The sequence below is a fragment of the Pinus tabuliformis genome, chromosome 6, assembly GCF_031772625.1.
Source record: "Pinus tabuliformis cultivar Carrire ecotype Pingquan chromosome 6, CPIR1, whole genome shotgun sequence".
Classification (NCBI taxonomy): Eukaryota; Viridiplantae; Streptophyta; class Pinopsida; order Pinales; family Pinaceae; genus Pinus; species Pinus tabuliformis.
The window spans coordinates 1,830,172,870-1,830,190,216 of record NC_142292.1 but is presented as its reverse complement, the minus strand read 5'-3'; positions in this window follow the sequence as shown (position 1 = coordinate 1,830,190,216).

Here is a 17,347-nt window from a genome sequence, read left to right as displayed (position 1 = left end):
CACTCGAAGTCCCCCGGGGCTAAGGGTGAGATCTCCGAACGGAGACACTAAATGCACTAAACAGTGCTGCAGACTAGCTAAATAGCGAGCATGCTCTAAGTCGAAATGACTATCACAAATGCTCATAACCAGAATGATCCCAATGAGGGAGCTCCTCTCTCCTTTATAGCATTGGCCCTTCTCCAAAACCCTAAAGCCCAAACCACCTATCCAACTGTGCAGTTCCAAGTGTCTACATGGGTCCCCATCTCTGCATGGTCCTTTGGCCTTCCCCCCTTGGCTCCTCTTAAGTCGCAACGTTGTGCAAACTAGGAAGTGACTTTATTCTAAAGTTGAGTTATGACCCCCATCACCTTTTTATTTAAAAATAACTATAATAGGCAAAATAGAGCAAAATCAAATATTCCAATTAGCCATAGCTAATTAGGAATATTACATCCAATCAAGGGAAAGTTTTTACACAAAGCTATTTATGAGAAGGAAATGTTTGCAATACTACATGCACTTAAGAAATGGCGACCCTACCTAATGGGAATACACTTCAAGGTAAAAATGAATCATGATAGCCTTAAATACTTCTTAGAACAAAGATTATCCTCTAAAGGGCAATATAAGTGGGTCACAAAGATGTTGGGTTATGACTTTGAAATCATCTACAAAAAAGGGAAGCAAAATGTGGTGGCAGATGCACTCTCAAGAAAGGATGAGGATGTGGAAGCATTGTTGTGCACCATTTCTATTATCCAACCAGATTGGATAAATGAAGCAAGGGAGGAATGGAAGAATGATGAAGAAGTATGGGCACTTATTTGAAAGTTACAACAAGATTCTAGTACATCTGATACATTTAGCTGACAAAATGATTCATTATGGTATAAAGATCACTTGTACCTCTGTAAGAATTCCCAACTCAAACAAAAGATTCTTATGGAATTGCACACTTCTCCTTTAGGAGGGTGTCACACGGAATGAGTCGTTCTTGCGGACAAGGCCGACCTCCCTAGTATCTAATGATATCTAGCGACAAGCAAACCAATCAAATTCTATCTCTCTCTAAATATGAAATTTATAAACAAAGGCAAACAAGTGTTTTAGGCCTACCTTGGGTCCAATGCAAGTTTGTGGAAGCCTCGCTCCGTTGATCCAAATGAGCTCCCTTGTAGAGAACCTACAAACACAAACAAGCACACAAATTAAATAGCACCTGAAAAGCCAATATAATAAAGCATACTTATCATGATGATCATCGAATTCATGAAACAAATCATATAAGACAATTTGTTGAGAAAAATGAATCTGATTGTATTAATTCAAATCAAAGAAGAACTTTACAACCTGTGCCTTGATGCTGTACAAGCTCCTCCCAGGGTCCATCAAGAAGTCTCCTCTACTTTGACAAGTTTCACTCTCTTCCCAATGAATCTAAAAAGGTATGTGATCTCTCCTCTCAAGATTAACTAGGAAGTCTCAATTCCACCAGCATTTACCCTACAAAATGTTCAGCTTCTTAACCTCCTTAGCAACCAGCCCAATGCCTTAATTTATAGTGCAATGGAGGGAAGTTACTAGGTCCACCTTCAAATGGATAAAGACCTCCTTCAAAGGGATAGCTCCTCTCATCAAGGGATTAGATCCTTCACTTTTGGGATGCATGAACCACCTAGGAGCGAACCATCCACGTCAAGATTCCTTCTAGAATAATCTAGAATTAACCCAAAGTGAGTTTTTCAGAATAAACTTGCGCCTTTTTTACTTTCACAGGGGTTTGCACCCACTCCTTTAGAGACAGAGCGGGCAGGTCCGCAGGTAACATGAACATGGGGTGCGGGACCGCAGGCAATAGTGAGAGAAAGTGTGGAACCAGAGCTTTAATGATTTTTAAGGTCTTTCTCTCATTTTCAAAGCTTGACATGAAGAGCTGAGGTTTGAGACTTGCTTAGGAGGACAGTATGAGTGATGATAGATCCATACAGACTACAAATAGTCATGGTGACAATATTTTGTGTAACAGATTGCCCCCTAAAGTGCGAAGTCTATAGTAGATGAGGATTTCATTTATCATCTAGGAAGAGTGAAGTACTTTATCATTTCGAGGATCATCTTGTGGAGAGCCCAGTTGGAACCTGTGAAAACATTCAATGCAAAATATATATATGAGATCATATCATCGCTGAGGTAGGCATTCCCATACTCAGATCAAAACTGACTAGAAAACTAACTACTGCTCTGATATAGGAATGATCTTGTAATACATCACAAGTATAGACACATGTAGACACAGTATGGACGCATCCATCTGTTTATGAATAGTCCACTGTATAATGAATACAAAATTCCTCACAACCTGGATGGTGGAAACTAGATCCAGGGTATTGATTTCTACTTCCCGAAATAGTACGATTCTAACCATGCGAATGAATGTGTCGAAGTCGAACATGGTAGAACCCACTTGATTACCAATCAATGATGTAAACTGTTAACAAGTGTGAGAGAAACCACCAGTAATGTCAATGGCTCTCAAAGTACTCAGTACAATCCATGAGATGTGAATAGATGTGTTGATGTCGAACATGTCACGGAATCCTTCGATCGAAGGTCAATGATGCAACCTATCGTCGAAGGCGAGAAACCTGCCATTGAGGCATGCAGATCCCAAGGTACTGACGATTTCTAGATCATCTTTCTAGATAATGAGCTGAAGTCGATAGAAAGCAATCCGTCGTAGGCAAGCCCACAACACGAAATCATAGATCAAGTTTGAAGAAATTTAGTTGCAAGGACTGACTCAGGGATGATCAAGATGGATGACAGATATTTTGCAGATGAATGGTTTATTTGCACTGACCTCTTGAACACATAACGACACAACAGATGGTTTGGCGACAATTGACCCAAAGTTAATACCTAGAAACCGGCTGAAGACTTTCAATATGGTTTGATCAACTATTAGGCAAAGGATTTCCCTACCCAGGTGAATAAAAGTGTCATGTTCAAGAGTGGTTACAAAGTATGACAAACATGCTCATTTTTCTCTCCTTTCCCCCACCATTTCTGCCAAGTACCTCTTTATTTTTGACAAGCTTGAGGAGGATAACATTTGCTTGATTATAAGCTCATCCTTCGGATGAGTCCAACTTAGTTTAAATTCGAACCCTAAGAAGGAGTGGTCCATTCCTGTTTGTAATTGAACAGGTCCTTTACTGTTAAATTTCAACAAGTCCAGTATAGGAGAAACTCGACGTTTTTCAATTTTAGAGAGTCTGAAAAAACTTAAGAAGACTCCATGGTTGTCCTTTTTCGTAAATTTGTGTCTCCCAAGCCCGAAAAAGTATAAAATAATACTTGAGAGAACTGCTTTATCATTACGACCAAGGAGTACTTTTCATAATTAGTGTCTTTGATCTGAAAAAGTAAAAAAGTGATCAATGACACGTCGTTTTATAACCAATATCAAATTTGAAACGACAAAAATCCGGCAATCTTTTCATGTTTTTACAGTCAGAAAAGAGATGTAAGTGGACCGTCTTTTTAGTTCCGTTTTAACGAGTTTAAAAAGAAAAACTCAGCGATCTTTTCATGTTTTAGGAGTCAGAAAAGAGCTTAAAGGTGACTCTAATGTTTTTTCGTTGAAAATGACCGATTTTGCCTGAAAAGTCCATTATCCTGAACAAAAACTCAAACATTACTCATACCTGTTTAAAATAGATAAAAATGCTGCAAAAGTTACCTCTTTAAAGTGAAACATAAAAAAATTAAAAACTCATTTATTCAAAAAACATATAAAAAGGGCTTTTGTAAATTCATTTTTACCGTTTGAGTTCTGGGTGAGAAAATAGAGCTTTTGGTCAGAAACATCCAGTGAAGATTGCAGAAAATCCGTCTGTTGGAATTGAACGCCGTCTCCTGCAGGTAATCTACATCATCCTACTCTTTAATTTCATATGTTTCAAAGTTGTTTCTAGGTTTTGATTTCATTTTTTAAGGGATTTTTAGGTTCAAAACCCACGCGCGGGGGTCCGCAGGCATAGCACAGGTAACCTGCGGACCCCAACTTTTTCGTAAAGGGAAAAAAGTCAGGGGTCCGCACCTGCCGTGAAGGCAAAGTGCAAACCCATGCACTGTCTCTAATGGAGAGGGTGCGGTCCCCGCAGCAAGGGTTTTTAAACCTAAATTTCTCCAAATTCACCCAAAAACTTTGCTTTTAGATATTCTAATTCGCCTTTTTATTGGATGTAGGATATACATCATGCTTGATTGGTGAGAACGTGAGCATGAGGATGTAGATCTCACTGCGATAAATCATCAACCTTTAATTGATGCATTGAAGGCATGCGGCTTATACAAATTCTGGCCATACCTGGAATGAGGGCCCAGGTGGACTTTTTGCAGTGGCTGGTAGACAGGTGGAGCATACAGGACCAGTGCTTCTTTATTGGTGGTCACCAGCTCGAAATGGAGCCGGCAGACATTTACTTTTTGACTGGTTTTCCTAAGAGAGATGAACACTTGACTCTATTCGGGACTAGGCCAGGTGGCCAGTCTGTCAATAGCCTCCGGCTAGAGTTTTGTAACAACTAGACTAGAGACAAAGGGATAGATATCAAAACCATATCCTTCCTGAACTCAAGGTAATTGTGTTTACTGTTACCAGGATCTGCGGGAGCGCAGCACTACATGTAGCCACTGGATCCCAAATGCGGATGGCAGTAGACTGCTTTCGAGGCACCATCTTCAACTGGTGCGATGCTGTGTTGGCTAATATAAAAGGCCAACTGACTAGAGCAAAGAATGGACAACTGAAGACCTTTGGATATGGTGCTTTAGTCGTGAGCTTTGGTCTGGAGAGGGTCCCAATGTTGGTCCCACAGCATCTCACTGTTGGAGCTGGACTTCCCCGAGAGCCCAAACTGATGCGATGGGTTGCAGTTATGGCCTGTCATCCTGAGGAGGGGGTAGAAGTCGTTCGATTCACTCCTGATTATTTCCATTGGTTAGAAAACCATTTTTTTTCTATTCAGTACTTTCCTTACGCTGGGGTAGATTTTCGTGGTGACCTAGACATGGCTCTTCCACCAGGAGAGCAATGGGATGACTCAGGTAAAATCATTTACAACATTTTGTAATTTATTATTTATTTTGTTTTTATCTCGTCCCAAAATTGATAGTAAAAGTTTCAAATGCAGATGTAGGTCCACGGCGACCAGCCGCTCTTCAGCCCTATGAGAGGAAACAACCAGCTGCAGCAGCACCAGTCCCACAGGACGAATCAGCAGAGACCTTGGTCGAATTGGAGAGTCATCTAGAGCGATTGATAGCAGACATTCTGGAGACCAGCATAGATGACATTCCTCTTAGGCTTCAGCGCTATGTGATTGGGGTCCCAGGACCTTTTAGGAGGTTCCTTTGCAGGGTGGCCCATACAGTGGTTTCTTATCGAGATCATCACTAGTGATAGGATGATCGCCTGTTGTAGACACATATGACATTTTTTGCTTTTTGTACTATCATTTTTTCCGATCATAAGGTGTTTTTCAACATATGATCGAAGATGATGTATATTTGACACACTCCTATGCTATACTATATCACTATTACCGGCTTATCTTGTAAAACATATTATGGAATGTTTTTAAATTTACTTGTATGATTTTTGCAAATGTCTGCTTAACATTCGAGACGCAATTTCATCTGCTAATGTATTTAAATATCTTGGAATATGTTGATATTCAATATAGTCAAATTCACGTTCCAAGAGACGCACTCTCAAAAATAGTCTCAATAACACTGGATTTCTAATGGCATATACTCTATTAAGCTGTAATACAACGAGTTTAGAATCTAACCTCACTATCAAACTCTGAATCCCAAATGAAATAGATTCAGATAATAACTCAATCACTGCACTATACTCGGAAATGTTGTTCATTGTTTGACCGAGGCTTACCCCATGCATAGATACCAACTTGTCAGAGGGCGAATAAATAACCCAAGCTGCGGAAGAAATGTTCCGTGTATTACGACAAGCACCATCAGCAAAACCAATGTATGTTTGGAGAGCCGTCGACATATGCAATATCAAGAGTAAAACAAGATAAGCAAGAATAATGACGAAAAACACTCTCTAGGCTAAGCACACTTTTTAAACTAAAACACACCAGCTAGAAAGAAAACTAACCTAACTAAAAATCTCCACACCCAGATTTAAGCATAATACCTCTTTAGGTAAAGACCATTTCTGGGTTTACCTAAAGAGACCCCGTCAAAGTCTACCAATTCATAGGCCCCTTTCACTAGCTTTTTCTTAACAACATAAGGACCATGCCACATGGGTACGAATTTTCTAGTGCCTAATTTATCATTTGCTTGATCGTACAATAAGACTAGGTCTCTTCCGAAAAATTTCGAGGGGTAACATTTCGATCATACTGAGCTTTAATACGTTTGGCATGAGTTTCGATCGCTAATGCAGCATCACGTCGATTCTCATCAAGCTGAGCCAAGTATAACAAATGTTTTTCCTCTTCGGAAGTGGCTGGAAGTAATTCGATGGCCATTTGCAATGACGGGATTTCGCATTCAATGGGTAACACAGCTTCCAGACCATAAACTAGTTGGAAAGGAGTGAACCTGGCTGACGTTTTTACTGAGGTTTGATATGCCCAAAGTGCTGAAAATAGCATGTTATGTCAATTCGACCTATGAATCCCAATGATTCGTCGGATCATGATGACTAGAACTTTGTTGATGGCTTCAACCAGACCATTAGCCTATGGATAATATGGAGTTGAACTGTCGTGACGCAAGCCAAGTTGGCCTGTAAGTTCAGTCATCATACTGTTTCGAAAATGATGCCCATGATCAGTGATAATCGCTTGTGGAACACCAAACCTAACAATTATATGATTGAACATGAAAATCGCAGCAATTTGCTGTCTGCCTCAAATGTAGGCATCGCCTCGGCCCACTTGGTAAAATAATCTACCTCAAGGATGATATACGCATGCCCCCCGGCCGAGTGAGGGTTACATGTAATAAAATCGATACCCCATTTCGCAAAAGGACCGACGGAAATTATAGGGTGGAGAGGAGTAGGTGGAACGCACATCTTTCGGTCAAAAATTTGGCAGTTGTGTCATTTTCGAACCGCGTTAATACAATCTTTAAACAAAGACGGGCAGAAATAGCCAACACGCAATATCTTTTGGGTTGTGGCAAACCCAAACATATGACCGCCACACACTCCAGAGTGACAGTCATTTAGAACCCTTTCAGCTTCCTCATGAGTTAAACAACGTCGAAAAACAGAGTCCGCCCCACGACGATAAAGTGTATCTCCAATAATTTTGAATTGTTGGGACTGGAATCGTATTTTTCGACGTTCTGACCTTGAAATTTCTGGCCGAAAGGATTGGGTCTGGAGATAAACTATGATATCCCCATACCATGGATCTAAAGTGCTGATTAGAAACAAGGATTCGTCCGCAATGGGCTCCTCCACCACAGTTTCCGTGTCAGCACGCGGGAAGTCACACATCAACTCCGCAAAAACTAAAGATTTCTTCGACTTAGACTTTTCAAATTCCAAGTCGAACTCCTGCAGGATCACAATCCATTTGGAGTACTTGCCCCCTAGAAATTGTTTGGTCAAAATATAGATCATAGGGTTGCAATCAGAAATTACTATAGTCTTACGTAGTAAAATGTAATGACGAAAACGTTGGACATCTTGAACAGCTGCCAATACCAACTTCTCCACATGTGAGTATTTTAGCTCAGTTGGATTTAAAGTTCAACTAAGATAATATATCACATGTTCAGTACTGAATTCATCTTCCTGAACTAACACCATTCCGATGGTGGAATGGGAAGCGGTGAGATACAAGAAGTAGTCCTAGTTGTAGTTGGGAGGATGCAATAACGGTGCATGGGTCAACGCGTGTTTTAGTGCATCAAAAGATTTGTCAGCTATGTCATCCCAAAAGAATGGAGTATTCTGTTTCAACAGCCGAGTAAAACCCTTTGTGATCTCGGCGTAGTTAGGAATGAATCGACGTAAAAAGTTTTCTTTCCCTTGCAAACTTTGGAGTTGGCAAAGACTCGAAGGAGGAGGCAATTTGACAATAGCTTCAACCTTCGAGGGATCGACGCGGATGCCGGCTTTCGAAACAACAAACCCCAGTAACCGACCTGTTTCTATACAGAAAACACACTTGTGTGGATTCAACCTTATTCCATAATGCCTACACCTCATAAAGATTGCTCGTAAATGGATGAGATAATCAACTCGATGTAATGAATGAGCAGGTAAATCATCGAGATAGGGTTGCACAATGTGCTTGATTTCATGAAACGCATAAGACATGGCTCTTTGAAAAGTTGCCCTGGCGTTCTTAAGCCCAAAAGGTAATTTGCAATAAGAAAATGTCCCCCATGGACAAATGAAAGTTGTTTTTGGTTGATCAGCAGGTAGAATATTGATTTGATTGTATCCGGAAAAACCATCCATGAAGGAGAATATTTCACTGCTGGCACAATCATCAATGATTTGATCAATATAGGGAGTTGGGTAATTTTCTTTTGGATAGGCCTGATTAATGTCCCTATAATCGATACATATGCTTATTGTCCCTTGCTTTTTGTTAACAGGAACAATATTCGATACCCAATCTGTTAACAGAATTCGATAAATGAAACCTACTTTGAGTAATTTTTCAACTTCTGCTTTAATGGCAGCAGCTTTTCGCGGGTGAATCTAACACAAACGTTGCCGGACGGGTTTAGCATCCGGGTAAGTTTTGATTTCATGAACAACAATTACGGGGTCAATTCCTGGAATTTCCTCATATGACCAGGCAAACACGTCACAGAATTCTTGAAATAGGGCCTTATATGTTTGAATTTCATCTTCCGTACAAGAGGCACCTATATGAATGTTTTCAACAATTCCAAGCTTAACCGAAATATCAATAGGAATAGTTCGAGAAATGTTTCCCAAATTTAACTCTGAATCAGGATGTTTCATTGGATTCTGAGGTTCCTTGACATATTCAGTCATAAAAATAGATGAAAATTCATTTTCAAAACGATCAATCTCAAGTAAAAACGAAGATCTATGATGAAGATCTTCCCATGGTAAATCATTGACACATAGGATTTCACGAATTTGATCATCAGTGTGAACAAGTTCGGAAAACGTTGTTGAGTCCGAGTTTGATGTTGAAAGTGATTCCTCATGGACCACATTCATTAAGTCAGTTTTGGTTGAAGAAGGGTCGGAAAACGACTGCACGGCCTGATACACAATTTCATATGGACTCAAAGGCATAACATCACCAAATGAGTCTATCTCAGATTCGGAAGGTACGATCCAAGGATCGTCATAAACAATAGTGTCTGACGAAATCATATGAATGGTTGTAGTAGAAGACGATGCGTTGATAGGAGGAAAAGGAAAAGTTCCCAGTAAACCAGAATCTTTAACTAGCCCTACTCCAACATCCTTATATGGGATAGTTGTTTTGACGACATGCTGAATACTTTCAGAAGAGGCTGGGTTGGATGAAAAGTAAGTCAGGTGGTCTATAGTTACGATCTTTCCATTATGAGGGAACTTTATAAGCCGAAATACTGATGAAACGACAGCTGTCATAGCGTAAGACCAACTACGACCCAAGAGAAGGTTGTAATCTAGAGGGGCATCAACCACCTCCACATCCAGATTAACAGTTTTTCCTTCAACCCCTATAGGTAAATCTTGTAGAATGCCAAAAGGATGAAACCCACGGCCATCAAAGGCTTTTAGAATCGTCGAGGATTAATTTAGCATAGGAGAAACAAGCGATCTCCAACACTGTATCGACATAATACACGTTGAGGCTCCCTCATCAATCACAGTCCTATAACAAGGTCTATTTTTTACTAACACTGGGATCTGGAAAGCCATTTGTTGAGGTAAGCACGGTGTACTATTTTCTAGATCGAAAATTATAAGGTTCGAGTCCTGAACGTCAACAGCTCCTATAGCCGACAATAGCAATTTACACTGTGCTGGACATGATTGCAGCACTTCCAAAGCCGACATTGCTGAAGGTGAAATAGCCAAATCTTCAACAATGTTATAGTTCTGAGCTGCTCTCACATGTGGATTGAAAGCTGACTTTCGAAGTATACCCTTGGCGGGCGGTTTGATTACTAAGTCTGGGTTAGGTTTCTCGATCTGTAGTGGATCAGAACCGAGAGTTGAAGTTGATGGGTTCGAATGAGAAGATTCTGCTTCTTTACCATCAACAGGACTTTTACTTCCATAATCATGCGATCGAGTCGCAATCCTAACATGGGACATCATCATTATGGGTTCTTCAGAGGCATTTGAGGAAGAACCTATCATCTTACTGTCTTGACTATGAAAAGGATCCTTCAAAACAGCAGGCGTTTGGGAACCTTTGACAATTTTCGCAACCTCTTCACGATGAGGGCAGTCTCTTATAAAATGCTCTTCGTCACAAATGAGACAAGGATAACGAGGTTTGCATTTCTCATCAGTTGATTCGCTTTTTATGGTTTCTCTTTCGAATTTTTATTTGTTTTATTTTTCTTCTTCCCTTTCTTTTTACCGCCGGATTTTGATTTTGCCGTAGAAGACTCTACAACATGAATATTGGCAGAAATTTCCGTGGAAGAATCTCCTGTCAAGGAATCTGGTAAAGTTATGATAGGAGAAGAATTCTTAGAAGATTTCTTCTTACTTTTGGTATTAACCGTACCAATCATACCATCAACAGCATGAGACCTTGAAGGAGCTGCAGTTATTTGATTTTGTTTAGGAAGGTCGGGGATTTTCTCGTGTAACGTACCTGACTGCGTATAAACTAAGTCGAGGTACTGAGCTTGAGCAATTACTTGCTCTTCAGTAATGGCTCCGGCCTTAGCTACATCCTTAGTGATCTTCGGTAATAAAGACTTTACAAAACATTCAGCTAAGATCTGATCCGGAATAAAAACTTTCACTAAACGCCGTCGACGTCTCCATTCATGAATGTGATCTGAAATGTAAGTGGACGTTGACTGCTTTAATGAAGTTAATAATTCCATGCCATTGTCATATCTGATTGGCAACTGGAAATGAGTTAAAAACGAAGTGGCTAACTGACTAAAATTATAAAAAGTGGCTCGCGGTAACTCAATATACCACTTGGCCGCAAGACCAATTAGAGTGCACTGGAAAAGCCTTAAACGGATTGAATGATCTGAAATGGAATTAGACACACACCAGAGGTGATAAGTCATCACATGGTTTGATGGGTCCTCTCATGATTTGCCTTCAAACTTAGGAATATCACTAGGCAACTTATTCGGCATTGGTGGCCAAAACGGAAGATAGTTAATTGGATCGTCCGTAAGGCGTGACAAGTCAGGCAAGTCCAAAGTTGCAATGAACGGTAACTGACAATTAGGGTCCCTAAAACCCTGGTTCATGAGACCAGCCCCAGGAGGAGGATATCCAGGATAACTAGGAATTGGAATTGCGTTTGGGATATTATATCCTCCCGGAAAACCAGGATTAACCAGACTGTACTGGGGTTGTTGAGGTTGCTGATATGTATACCCAGGGTATGGTTGATACTAATAGATTGGCTACTGCACAGCGGGACCGAATTGGTACTGTCCCTGGTACGGTTGATAAGTAAATTGAGGTTGACTTGTGACAACCGTACTTGGACCAGGTTGTCCTATAGGCATTTGAACCGAAGTTTGAATTGTGGATCCAAATTGAGGTAAAGATTGTCTGAGGAGTTGATACAGGAATAGTAGAAACCGGAGCTGTCGATACTCCAGAAGTAGGTGGGGTAGATTGAACAGATGTTGCAGCAGTCGTTTGAGGCAGAGTACAAGGCATACTAGGCCCAGACTGAGAAAATATAGAAGGTGCAGAAGTTTGAATAGTAGACTGGATAGGTTGCTGGGGTGAACTAGAAACCAAGGGTTGTCCAGTTTGAGATGACAACTGTACATTCGGTTGCAAGATCTATTGAGATTGAGATGGATCCCACACTAAGTTCACTCCGGGGTACGGACCCATAACAAGTTGAGAATATTGAGGACCATAACCAGGTTGAGGGTAGGGTTGATAATTCAAAGGTACATTTCCAGCTCCTTGGACAAATGATTGACTGGAAGGTGGTTAGAAACCTTGGGTTGGGTACTGATCTTGAGGTTGATAACCTTGAGGCACGTACTGATACTGGGGTTGACCTTGAGGTACATATTGATACTGGGGTTGACCTTGAGGTACATATTGAGTCTGGGGTTGACCTTGAGGAACGTACTGTCCCGTAGGTATGTACTGTCCTTGAGGTTGCCCCCCAGGCGGAAATTGGGTACCTTTAGGTTTCCCCCCAAGCGATACTTGAGGACTTTGAGGCTGCCCCCCAGGCGGTAACTGGCCACCTTGAGGTTGAGGATTAGGAATAGTACCTGACATCATAAGAATATCTTCTACACTCAACAGCTTAGTTCCATTATTTCCAGTTAATAACCCTTGTTCAATAGGTTGAGGAGATGCTCCTGAAAATGTACCAGTAAGTGACTGATACCCAGAGGGAACAGAAGGACCGCCGTATAAAAAGGTTTCTGGAGATTGAGAAAACATGGACGACTATCTTGACATATTTAACGGAGGATAGTAACCCCTAGGTGTTGGGTGAAAAGGAATGCAAGGTGGTGAAAAACTTAGTCCCGGGTTTTCCAAAAAATTGGTCAATGAAAGATACCAAGCGTTGCTCCTAGGTGGACTGTAAAAGATTGATTCACACTCCCTAAGTTCTATAACAGGTTGATTTTCAGGGATAGGGATACCTTCTTCTTCCGAAGTAGCAAGTTCTTCAATAGCTATAAGTCCAGAAGGAAGATTTTGGGTAATTATTCTTTCTACCCTGGGTGAACCAGGACCACTAGAAGTTGGAGAGGCAAATCCCGATGTTGGCGTAGTAGAAAATTCAGTTTCAGGTTCAGATATATCAGGTTCCTCACCTAAATCACTAGTAGATGAAAAACTACCAGTAACTTTGGAAACAGAAACATATTATGGATTATAATTTGCTACTAGAGCTTGATAATCAGGATGTACCACTAAAGAAGATTCTCCTTCTTCAGGTGACCCAACTCTAATGTCTCTAGGAGTTACAAGGGCTCGTAGCCCTTCAGGCTGGCTCGATGAAAACTCAGGAGGTTGGCCCCGAAGTCTACGAGACTTGCTCGGTAGTTCAGCCACGATTAAATATTTTAACTACTTCACACACAAACAAAGAAAAATCTCAATGAAAACCACCTAAAGCCTCTAAAGAACCGAACAATTTTGAATCACATGCCTAAAGAATCTAGGAGATCAAACCACACACAAACCGTAACTTTCCGTACTGAAAACACTAGTTGGTGATGAAATCCAACGTCGTAGAGTTCAATACAGAAATGGCGGTTGGAACAGTTACCCCGGAAATCTGCTTAATGAATAGACTGGCACAAGTTTCTCCACTAAACCGTCTCGAGTGAAGAGAACCCCCCAGAAAATCCAAGTGAGTCTAGCTGACGTCTGCTCCAGGTATAGTAGGATCTTCCCTCCACCGTCACCTTAGGAAAGAATCCTATAGAATATGGTCACTATGGTTACCAACGGAAACAAATATACCTGGGGGAACAGTCTACGATCCGATACGCGCGCAAGGGCAGAGTAACAAGCTCCATCCCCTTGAAGGCTCCTTGACATAATCCAAGGTTTACCAACAAGTGACCCCAGGCTCCTCGACAATGGTTAATCCAAGGTTTACCGTTTTTAATACGTGAATATCTTCTATCGTTCCTAATGAGGAAGGATTGATTCCCACACTGGTTCAGATATGATCTCGTGCTTCTCCTTTAAGAGGAGATTTCCCAGAGCATAGATGTAACAATTGGATTTTATCTCTTACTACAAGATACAACTACTTGTTTGTTTTACTATCTTGGAGAGTTAATTACTCCCTACTCCAAGATACTAGCCTAAGCTATGTTGGTGATATAGAGCCCTAGAAACAAAAAGATTACTAGATAGATTTTACTTTAAGCGTTATTTTTATTGGTTTTTCTTTAAGTCAAGAGGTGCGGATATGAAACTTATGGTGTGAAGACGTGACTCAAAATCACTAAAAAAATGCACTTAAGATGATAAGCAATCTTTTCCCTTCAATGAATTTCTAGCTAGGAAAGAGTTGAGAATGCAAATGCTTGTAAAAACAAATCTTTTCCTTAACAAACAAATCAAAAGAAGAGTTTTTTGTCTTTTCCAATACACTCAAAAACGAGACAATTAGTTATGCTCATGAAAATTTCCCTTTTCTTTCAAGCACTCAAATACTACGAAAACAAACTTTTTCAAAAGAGATTTTTTATTATTTTTTATAAAACACTCAAAACTATGGAAAAATCTAGTCTTGAGATCTATAAATTCTAATAACTATTTGAAGTAAAAGCTTACAAGATTTCTTTTCAAGGATGTTTTACTTAGCTATAAGCAAACTAAGGACTAATTTGTCCAGAATCACAAATCAGTCAAAAAACAACCAATTTTTGTTTTCTTTTCTAAAAATGAAATCCAAAACTTTTAACACAAGTCTTTTCAAAGTTTCGCAAAGAGAAAACACAAGATGGATTCCTCAACAAAGGCAGATTTTGCAAATGGTCAGACTCATAAGAAGGCCAGTAAAAACCAAGGTGATCTGAGGCTTCTAAGGCTTCTAAGCTCTGAGCTACTACAAGACCAAAATGAAAACCAAGCCTGGCAACCAAAACTTCTAGGAATTTCACCTAAAACCCTAATGCGAATGGAATTAACCTAATAAAAGTTCTTGACAAGTCACATGCAGGTCTGGGCAGAGGATAAAAACACCTAAACAAATCCTAAGCTGAATGAAAGAGAAAATCTTAAGTTTTTCAAAATTTTGACAGGGTCCGCAGGTCCGCAGTCCACATAGGTGCGGTACCGCTCTGTGTGTAAAGCAAAAGTGCGGACAGGTCCGCACTATGTTACAAGCAGAGGGTGCAGTCAGGTCCACACTGTGTTACAAGCAGAGGGTGCAGTCCTCTCACAAAAGTATGAAAAACAAAAAATAATCCAAGATCTACTAAATCTACCCAATTCCACACACAACAAGCCAAAAACAGAAACAAAAACACAGTTTCTCAAGTCAAACTAAAGCAAATCAAAAAATCAAGTCCCAGTGGAGTCGCCATTTTTTCACACGGAATGAGTCGTTCTTGCGGACAAGACCGACCTCCCTAGTATCTAATGATATCTAGCGACAAGCAAACCAATCAAATTCTATCTCTCTCTAAATATGCAATTTATAAACAAAGGGAAACAAGTGTTTTAGGCCTACCTTGGGTCCAATGCAAGTTTGTGGAAGCCTCGCTCCGTTGATCCAAATGAGCTCCCTTGTAGAGAATCTGCAAACACAAACAAGCACACAAATTAAATAGCACCTGAAAAGCCAATATAATAAAGCATACTTATCATGATGATCAAGGAATTCATGAAACAATCACATAAGACAATTTATTGAGAAAAATGAATCTGATTGTATTAATTCAAATCAAAGAAGAACTTTACAACCTGTGCCTTGATACTGTACAAGCTCCTCCCAGGGTCCATCAAGAAGTCTCTTCTACTTTGACAAGTTTCATTCTCTTCCCAATGAAGCAAAAAATGTATGTGATCTCTCCTCTCAAGCTTAACTAGGAAGTCCCAATTCCACCAGCATTTACCCTAAAAAATGTTCAGCTTCTTAACCTCCTTAGCAACCAGCCCAATGCCTTAATTTTATAGTGCAATGGAGGGAAGTTACTAGGTCTACCTTCAAAGGGATAAAGCCCTCCTTCAAAGGGATAGCTCCTCTCATCAAGGGATTAGCTCCTTCACTTTTGGGATGCATGAACCACCTAGGAGCGAACCATCCACGTCAAGATTCCTTCTAGAATCATCTAGAATTAACCCAAAGTGAGTTTTTAAGAATAAACTTGCACCTTTTTTACTTTCACAGGGGTCCGCACCCACTCCTTTAGAGACAGAGTGGGCAGGTCCACAGGTAACATGAACAGGGGGTGCGGGACCGCAGGCAATAGTGAGAGAAAGTGCGGAACCAGAGCTTTAATGATTTTTAAGGTCTTTCTCTCATTTTCAAAGCTTGACATGAAGAGCTGAGGTTTGAGACTTGCTTAGGAGGACAATATGAGTGATGATAGACCCATACAGACTGCAAATAGTCATGGTGACAATATTTTGTGTAACAGAGGGCACTCAGGATTTTTAAAAACTTACCACAGGGTTAAGAAGGAATATTTTTGGGATGGCCTTAAATCGGATATTCAAAAGTTTGTGGCGGAATGTTTGGTTTTCCAACAAAATAACGTTGAAACAATTAAGACTTTGGGTCTATTACAACCTTTATCCATTCCAAGCCAACGTTGGGAGGAGGTTTCAATGGATTTTATCACACGTTTATCCAAGTCTGAGGGAAAGAGTGTCATCATGGTGGTAGTTGACAGACTTACCAAGTATGCACACTTTTGTGCATTATCACATCCATTTAAAGCCAGTACAGTTTCTACTACATTATGGAAACAATTCAAAAGCTACATGGAAACCCAAAGATTATTGTAAGTGACAGAGATCCCATTTTCACTGGAAATTTTTGGACAGAATTATTTTCTTATCTCGGTACTTAGTTAGCTCATAGCTCATCTAATCATCCTCAATTTGATGGGCAAACTGAGATAGTAAACAAATGTTTGGAAGGATATCTTCGTTGCTTTGTATCTAATAAACAGACACAATGGGTCAAATGGTTGCCTATGGCTGAATAGTGGTATAACACGTCCTTCCATACAACAACAAAAATTACCCCATTTATGGAACTTTATGGATATCAACCACCATCCATCACATCATATTTAAGAGAAAATTCTAAGGTTCAAGCAGTGGAACATCACATCGAGCATCAACAACAAGTCCTCCAACTCTTAAAGGATAACCTCGTGTTGGTGCAGAATAGAATGAAACAACAGGCGGATCAACATTGCAATGAAAGAAGTTTTGATTTAGGTGATTGGGTATTCCTACGGCTACAACCATATAAACAAATGTCCCTCAAGCAAGCTAAGAAGGATAATAAATTATCACCAAAGTATTATGGTCCATACAAGGTGTTGCAAAAGATTGGTACTATGGCATACAAATTGGAGCTTCCTGCAGCTTCTCGAGTGCACCCAGTTTTTCCATGTTTCATGTTTAAAGAAGGTTATAGGCGACAAGCTCCCA